Source organism: Lithobates pipiens, unplaced genomic scaffold (genome assembly GCF_037356315.1).
Source record: "Lithobates pipiens isolate NorthernLeopardFrog02 unplaced genomic scaffold, aLitPip1_a1.2 Scaffold_16, whole genome shotgun sequence".
NCBI classification, from domain to species: Eukaryota; Metazoa; Chordata; class Amphibia; order Anura; family Ranidae; genus Lithobates; species Lithobates pipiens.
In genome coordinates, this window is record NW_027507748.1 from 484,805,064 (window position 1) to 484,814,108 (window position 9,045).

At 43.2% G+C, this 9,045-nt stretch overlaps 1 pseudogene; it reads right to left on the reverse strand.

Moving 5' to 3' along the window:
• Positions 1 to 5,257: 5,257 nt before the first annotated feature.
• LOC143986363 (U2 spliceosomal RNA) lies at positions 5,258 to 5,342 on the reverse strand (annotated as a pseudogene).
• Between the last annotated feature and the right edge of the window lie 3,703 nt (positions 5,343 to 9,045).

The window sequence follows — 9,045 nt, forward strand, 5'->3', positions numbered from 1 at the left end:
ACCATACACAGCTGCACCAGATTTTTGCACCCTCTAGTTTTCGTAAATCAACATCTTTGTCTCTGTACAACAAAACACAGTTACACATTCATTGTTTTTTTTGTTGTTTTTTTGAATATGCAGACTGCCTAATTCAATGATAAACTCTATCATAAACAGCCTGAATTTGATCATAATATGCTAAAATGTAAATTACCTTCTTTTGTCTTTTCTTGTCTTTAAAGTGTTAGCTCACCTTAACAGAAAAAAATGTAAAGGTGAATTAACACTGGACGCTCTCCCACGGACCCCACTGTACTTACCTCCAGGTTATCAAGCTGTCAGCACCCATGCAGCTGCTTCAGCGGTCCAGGGATTTTATATCCTTGCTCTGCTCACTCTTCTCCATCAGTGCTTCTAGAGCAGACCAAATATATTCATGCAGGATCCTTTCATCAGGCATTTTAGACAGGCAGGTTGAAGGAAAGAAAAGTGCTTGATTCCCTCATCAACACTCTAAACTCTAAATGTTATCTCTTGATTAAAACCAGCCTGCTGACTCCCACTAAAATGCTTACATACCGCACATGGAGTCTGTACAATAACTCTGGTTAAATAAAATTTGGATGTTTTTGATTATAAACCCCCCTGTTGTCTCGCTGTGCATCTATGGTCTACTAAACACCCCATATAGTTTGCAATTACTGAATAATTATTTTTGCATATTCAGTACAATTACACACTCTAATTTTGAAGAACCTGCTTGGAGTCTTTCTTCTAAACTGTGGCCCGCTAAAGCTGTTTACCGAATGCATTTTTGGTCTGTGCAATATTTCTGTATTTTTTCAGTAAATGAATACACATGATTTTTGATTCTGAAACCTGGTTACTACTTTTTAAATTGCAGTCTTGTAAAAGTGCTTACATACTGTGAAGTGAGTCTGTACAATATTTATGGCCGTATTCTCTGAAATAATACTCTGTAATCTTTATTATAATTTGTAATTTATTTTATTTTTACATTTTTATGTAAAATCTGTATTTCTAATCTAAATAATAGCTTTCAGATTTCTGTTAATTACAGTACATTAGGTAGTTGTTGCTGACAGTCTGTTCTAGAGATGCCTTTATTGTTCCAAACACAGCTTCTTAATCACAAACTGACCCTGCATAGGTGAAGGTCATCTCTGACATGACACCTGAATCATTGTTAACTAGAACCTGAAATTCATGTTGGGCCAGCATCGGAAGAGAAAGAGAGAGAGAGAGCAAATTGCCTGTGTGTGTTCCTTTTTACTCAAACATACACGCCCACTCGTAGCCACACTCACTTGCCTCCTCCCCATAGATATTGCCAAGAGGTATTCCTAATATCTATCCATTCTCCAGGAAGCATGCTGTACTGTCCACTAGGGGGCAGCGCTTGTCCATGAATCGTCACTGTCTGACCTGGGTCAAATCCTAGCTTAACCCCTCAGTCATCTTGGCAGCAGTGGCTCTCTTTGAAGCTTTGTTTGCAGACATGGTAATCAGGAATTCTCATAGACAGACTGGAGTCAGTATTGTCATGCAAAGTTAAGCTTAATTGGCCACACTCCAACCTAGGCCACCTGGCTGTATCAACCAGGAAATAAACCTCCAGAAATATATTAATTCATGTTGAACTCCAACATCCATCTTTTTGTAAAATTATGTACAGAAGACCAAATAGTCAAATTACAGACCTGAGAAACTGAAGCTTGATGATGAAAAGTCAAAGAAGTATTTATTTATTCCCCTCATAGAATACACTGTTATAGGAGAAGGAGGAACTTTCCCTCTGCAGGTTATAAGCCTAAATAATATTTTTTCTGATCTATATAACAATTGTAGAGTGAAAGACAGAGGGATCATTTCATGACCCCTCTGATATACAGTGAGTCTGGCCTGCTGAAATAACGAATGAACCTTATAAATAAATCCTGCCTATTTACAAGGCAAAGCTGCCAATTCCAATGCTCTTCAAGCTGATATAATGGCCACCTTCCTGGAAAGATCAGAGAGTAGATGCTACTCACAGGTTAAAATGAGAATTGTTGGAGAGCTGTCCACACTATGTGCAGGTCTCTTGGTGCAAATGGTTTACAGTATGTATAGGAGGAGCTATGTGTCTTACCCCATGCATGAATGCCTTTACCAGTAAATGTGAAGCCAACATCTTTAGGAAAAAACAAGATCTGGCCTCTAATAGTACTTAAATCCAAAGAATAATCCAGCCCTGATTGGAGAAATGCTAACATATGCTTCAATACATATTTTCTAGGGTGCAAACATTTAGCATGTAAAATATGCTTTCCATGTGTGATTGTAAACCCTGTGAGAAGATAACTTCCTAGCCTCAAAACTAGTTGTTATGACAACTATGCCATGTTCTAAGCAAAGTATAAAAGTAAACCGCCCAAGCTTGGAGCTCAGAGCCAACCAGTATTTTATATAAAGAGGTTGTGCTGGCCTGCCATGCTGGCCTGCCTTTGTCCTACTGAGTAAGCCTTTGATGGTGTAACGCATTGAGGAGTTAAGTCAGCACATTTGATTCCACCACTGGGCAGTGTGGAGACTCTGCGGTGAGAAGACTGTTTACTAGTTATTTTTTATTAAAACGTATGGAGAGCACTATTGGTTTTATTCCTTTTGCGTGAGCACTAGGGATGAGCCGAACACCCCCCAGTTCGATTCGCACCAGAACCTGCAAACGGACCGAAAGTTTGCACGAACGTTAGAACCCTATTAATTAAAATGGACGCAAACTTTCAAAATCGAAAGTGCTAATTATAACGGCCAATATGCATGTTATTGTCCTAAAAAGGGTTTGGGGACCTGGATCCTGCCCCAGGGGACATGTATCAATGCAAAAAGAAGTTTTAAAAACTGAAGTTTTTTCTGGAGCAGTCATTTTAATGATGCATAAAGTGAAAAAAAAGTGAAATATTCCTTTAAATATTGTACCTGGGGGGTGTCTAAAGTATGCCTGTGAAGTGGCACGTGTTTCCCATGTTTATAACAGTCCCTGCACAAAATGACATTTGTAAAGGGAAAAAAGCCATTTAAAACTGCTTGCGGCTTTAATGTAATGTCTTGTCCTTGCAATATGGTTGAAAATCTTTGAGAAAAATGGCATGGCTACCCCATCAGCCCCCCTACCCCAGCCCATTACCAGCCCCTTTGGGTCTTGTATGGATATTAAGGGGAACTCCGCACCCAAAATATGTTATGTTAATGTTAGGCAGATGCCTGTGTTGGACAAATGAACAATGAGGGGATAGATTCAGGTGCATGCTGTGCAGGAGGCACACTACACTGACTGAGTATTAGGCAGATGCCTGTGTTGCACAAATCAACTACACAACACCAGCAATGAGGGGGGGTAGATTCAGGTGTATGCTGTGCAGGAGGCACACTCCACCCACTGAAACAGCGCTAGATTAGGAAGCAAAGCAAAGCTGACACTGTCCCTGCCTATTCTGCTCTCTCCCTGAACACTACAATCACTGTAACAGAGCTATATAAAGAAGTAAAGCACAGCTGACACTGTCCCTGCCTATCCTGCTCTCTCCCTGAACACTACACTCACTGTAACAGAGCTATCTAAAGAAGTAAAGCAAAGCTGACACTGTCCCTGCCTATCCTGCTCTCTCCCTGAACACTACACTCACTGTAACAGAACTATCTAAAGAATTAAAGCACAGCTGACACTGTCCCTGCCTATCCTTCTCTCTATGAACGCCGCAACACACTACACAAGGCCGCCGCGCTGGCAGCCTTATATAGTGTGGGGCGTGTACTAAACCCCCTGAGCTATAATTGGCCACAGCTATCCAACCTCTCCTTGCTTCTGGCAAATGCTTGGGTCACAGTGCATGCTTGGCAAATCATCAGCCAGCAATGCGACTGGCACAGGGCATTGTGGGCTGTTCATATCACACAAATTTGATGCGAATGGCCCACAAAGTTCTGGCTTCGGCAAACGGACGAACGGCCGATGTTCGATTCGAACATGGGTTTGAATCGAACACTGGGGTCATCCCTAATGAGTACATGTCATATAGAGAGGAGAGGCTCCAGTCCATGTGTTGTGCCTGTGATTGTTACTGGGAGCCAGGAGCTAGTTGGCGTATAGCCCTAGAGTGGCAAACGTGTATTTGACCTCAACTATTGATTAAGGTCCAGCCCAAGAGGTGAGCACAAATTTTTTCGTTTCAAAAAGCCCATGGCGTGCAAAACACACCCAAAAAAACTTCCACCTGGTGCCAAAAAAAGTGCACACACATAAAGAGTGACACACTAAAAAGTGCAGACGGGTGTCTGATATCCTCCACTAGGAAGGACCTTACCCTGATCCCCCGGGGCGTCTGACAGGGGCTGAGGTACCAGACTCATCATGGCCATCCAGCCGAAGCTGGACGACCTCCTTTCCCCGGAAGGACTGCCGAAACAGAGCCTCCTAGTTACTAGGTACTATGGGGCTCCCCCGAAGGGAGGCCCCCCAATAGAGGGCGGACCAAGCCAAAAGGCCTATGCTCACCCTCCAAAAAGACTTTCAGGATAGGTCCGAGGACCGACACCCTACTCATCAAACGTGCAGTGACAGTGACATGACACACAGACAAAAATAAAATAAATAAAAAGTGAGGAAAGGGATAGTGAAAAGGTGGCCATTGTGCAATACAATGACCAGGCCCTCTGGCCAGGAATCAAAAATTCATCTGGTCCTAGCCAAAAGGCCGGGCCCTAGAGGCAGGTGTAAAAAAGCGTGTTTAATGGGACGTGACCAAGGTGCCAGATATCAAAGTGCAAGCACAGTGAATATAAGGCACCCCTGGACTGCCACTCCAGGGGCACATCACCATGGGCTTTTCAACAGAAGCATCCCTGACCCCCCAGCCCAGACCACGACAGCCCCCACCCCAGCCAGAAAGGCATGGAGATCTAGGAGCTTAGTGAGACCCTTTACCATCAGGTCACACCCTCGCTCCCATCACTCCTACCTAATTACATTCGGGAAGTACAGGTCGTTCCCCTGGTGGGAGAAAGGGGAACAAACGTTCCCTCCCGAAAAATTGACCGGAGCTGAAGCTGCCACAATCCAAGCCAGAAGGCCAGGGTCCCCTCCCCTGGCGCCGACCAGTGGTTCTCCATCCTCATCAGAAGGCTTCTCTTTCGGCTATGAACCACTCCAGGTCACCTTCACACCAGCAGGCTTTGCATAGCAACCGCCACCCCTGCTCCACCTCGCCGTAGAACAGGGACGGAAGCAAGTGCCACCTCCTGGTAACTGATAAGAACAGATACTACACTTGATCTTAGCCAAAAGGCCGAGAAGCGAGAGGTGAGCACAAATGGTTCACTAGGTGTTATGCATGTGATACATGGGTGATCTGTTGAAGAGAAGGCTGGGATATCTGGTATCCAATGGTGGTTGGCAACACATACATATGTGAGCATTTTTGTGTTTCATCGTTGGGACTTGTTTAATTAAGAGACCATGGTTTAGTGGCCCCCCATCAATATTTGTATCATATCTTAGAGGGGTGGAGTGAAAACAGTTCTGGGGAGCAACTAAGAATTCACAGCTTGTTAGCTTGTTGATTTGCTTGTGATTTATGTACATTAGGTTAAGACAGTGCCTTGAAAAAGTATTCATACCCTTTGATATGTATTTTACAACACAAAATGGCACATGATTATGAAGTGGATGGGAAATTATAAATGTTTTTCAATTTTTTTTTTACAAATAAATATGTGAAAAGTGTGGTGTGCATTTGTATTCAGCCCCCCTGAGTCATTACTTGGAAGTACCACCTTTCGCTCACTTACAGCTGCAAGTCTTTTTGGTTGTGTCTCTACCACATCTAGAGAGTGACATTTTTACCCACTCTTCTATGCAAAATAGCTCAAGCTTTGTCAAATTTGATGGAGAGCATCTGTAAACAGCAATTTTTGAGTCTTCCCCTTCCACCACCTGGATTCTATTTACATGACCCACACTCTTTGCTATCCTCCAATTTGCTTGCAATTGAGGGTTGGTGAACTGGCAAACTTTATCTACTATCACGGTATGTTTCAGAAATGATAACCTGCAATTATATATCTTTAGTTTCTGGCATGCATGGTAAATCTGAAGACCCTGGTGCATAGGCGTGAAGGGGCTAAGGGAAGTGGAGCCATAAAAGTGACGTTAGAGCCAATTTGAATTGTCCCAACAATATAAAAGTCTGAAAATGCCATGACAGCGGGAATATCCCCCAAATAAACCCATTTTGAAAAGTAGACAGTCCAAGAGGATGCCCAAATTCTGACTTGTATCTTAGTAAAGACTTCTGTGAAATCTAAATCTTCACATCTTATACGGTGCCAAGGGGTGATCTTGTTGGGAGACCATCTGGACCTTGAGAAAGGCCTTGGCTGGGCTAAAGCCACATGCGCTAACAATCCCTTGTAATGAGGTATCAATAGGAGCTGGTAAGCGAGCCTTTCAGCTGTTGGTGGAGGCACTGATATTTAAGATCACTATGGTGGTGGATGGTGGAGGAGGAGGAGAAGGACCATGTTTGAACTCACAAACGTGGCTTTGGCTTGTGAGTTCACCCCTCAACCGCTTATTTAGGGCTTTTAAGATAACTTCCTCACATAAGAGGTGTTGGCCCTCCTCCATTTCCTGCATTTTGCAGGCTACTATGTAGCCATAGTCGTCTTTGTTGGGGGGTTCTGAAGGCCGCAGTAGCCTTATGAAATATGCCAAGTACTGCCTCCTCCAGGTTACCCCTATTCCTGGGACCTTTTTGTGGAAGGCAGAGGGGAGGGAACTGGGATTCGTGCAGGCTACTGGGTCCGGCCACTGCCTGGCTACCACTTACCCCCACCACCTCCTAGCTTCCACTTTCCACAGCCTCCTCCTGGCTGAGACTTTTCTGTGTCTAAAAAAGGGACACAGTTTTAGTTTTTGGTTAATCAATCACACACAATTTTCAGCTCATGACTCTTGTAAATTGAATGTTAAAGAAATAGAAAAGACTATCATTCTGGCCCCAGCATTTTTCATTCATGTCCCAATCATTTGTGACTACTACTGTCTATTGATATGTAAAACACTTTGAAAAATCAGAAATTACTGATCAATAATAACATCTAGTTAACATCATTAATTATTTGACTAGAAATATGTTGAACAATGCTATACCTGGCTCAAGCTGGGCTCCTCCACTTCTTCTTCTTCTGGAAGGCCCAGGTTGGACATCGGAAGCCTCAGCTGAGGTGGAAGGACGCCTTGAAGGAAGATTGGAGAGTGCTAGCCTGGGTTCAATCTGGCCTGCCAGAAAAGGCAGTCTGTCATAGTACCACAGCCTGGGTACATAAACGTTATCTGCTGCAGCTCCTAATCTCTGGGAAATCTGGACCTTCTTGCTCTCCCTATTATAAGTGCTCCTCATGCCACCAATTATGACCTTCAAATAGGGGATGTCTGCCCTGGGGATCACCGGCTTCACAAATTCCAGCAATTGATCCAGCGCTGCCTTCCTCTTTGATTTATTGTTATAAAAGGGGTAGTTTACCTACCACAGACAGGGAAGCTCCCTGTACATAGCAATGAATATGGGGATAAAGTCCTCATCATTCAATAGATCCATTTTCTCTGCAAGACACTACACAAGACAAACCCTAATGTCAGGCGAAACCCTCCTAATAGGCCACTGATGCACCAAGTTCAAATTGTACCTTCATTCTAACGGTCGGCGCTTCTGATACTCCTTCCTCTGCTCACAGATCGTAGTACCACACACGCATGTTAGGCTTTATATACACTGCATAAAACTCCACCTGCCCCTGACCTTCTTTCTAGTATATTCCCCGCCCCTTGTCTTTCTGCGTAGTGGAAGAGCACATGGCAGAGAGACAACAGGTGCATGAAGACAGCAGCAGCAATGACAAAAGCCCGAAGCCGCGCACGCCCCGATCCTGGAGGAGATTTAAGGCCTCTAAAATGGTCTTTGAAGAGATGGTGGAGACGGTGGACATTTTCAAGAGGGATGAATATGACGGGAAGCATGGACCATACCCAAACCCAAATGTGAGAATGGCCAAGATCATGACTAAAGTTGTGAAAAGTCTGCCAAAGTATTTTAGGGTACGGCGATCCAATGATCAAGTGAGGAAATTATGTTTAGACCTCAAATTGAGGGGGCAGGATCAGTACAGAAGAATTAAGAGAGTTCTGCAAAAAAAGTAAGTATTTTTTTGGGTGTTCCTATTCTTCTTATTACATTTGTGCTGCTCCATGTGCTTTTCTTCACTGTTGTACAGTATAAAATGGCAAGTTTCAGGTTTGTGGGCACAGTAATCGTTCATTGTAAACATCGTTTGTTCGCCCACTAGAAGATGTTTTTGGCAGATGCAGGTTAACTACATTTGTTCATGCCTATTTGGATTAAAATAAGTATAGCACATATAGTATAGATGGGTTTGTAACTAGAATGAAATGCAAACTTGATTCAGTGTAAGGAGAGACACTCAATCTGGATGCAGGAGCACTAGTGTGGGACACCAGAAAAAACTTTTTAGGGTGTCCCACACAGGTGCTTCAGTGGATACTAGGGGTGTCTCCATGTGTGAAACTTTACCCAAAAAGGTAAGTATTTCAGCTTTAATAAAGTGAAAAAAATTATGTCTTCAGCTTGGAACTCACACATGGGAACTGCTGCTTCCACATGAATTTGCAAATGTATGCAACAAAAAACATTTGTTTTTAATTGACAGAGTCAATTTTGTTTTTTTGCAGTCTAGCTGGTAAGTATGCTGGGAAATTTTTGTTTGTTTGTAATTTAAGGACTCTACCCATGTTTTTCACTTTGACACAACACATTATTGCAACTTCCTAAAGTGGAACTGAGCATATGGTACTGCTTTGAAGGAGACTACAATCAAACCCAACATAAAAGGCTTACTTGCCAGTAGGGATGAGCAGAACACCCCCCTTGTTCAGTTCGCATCCAGAACATGCAAACAGGCAAAAAATGTATTCGAACGCACAAA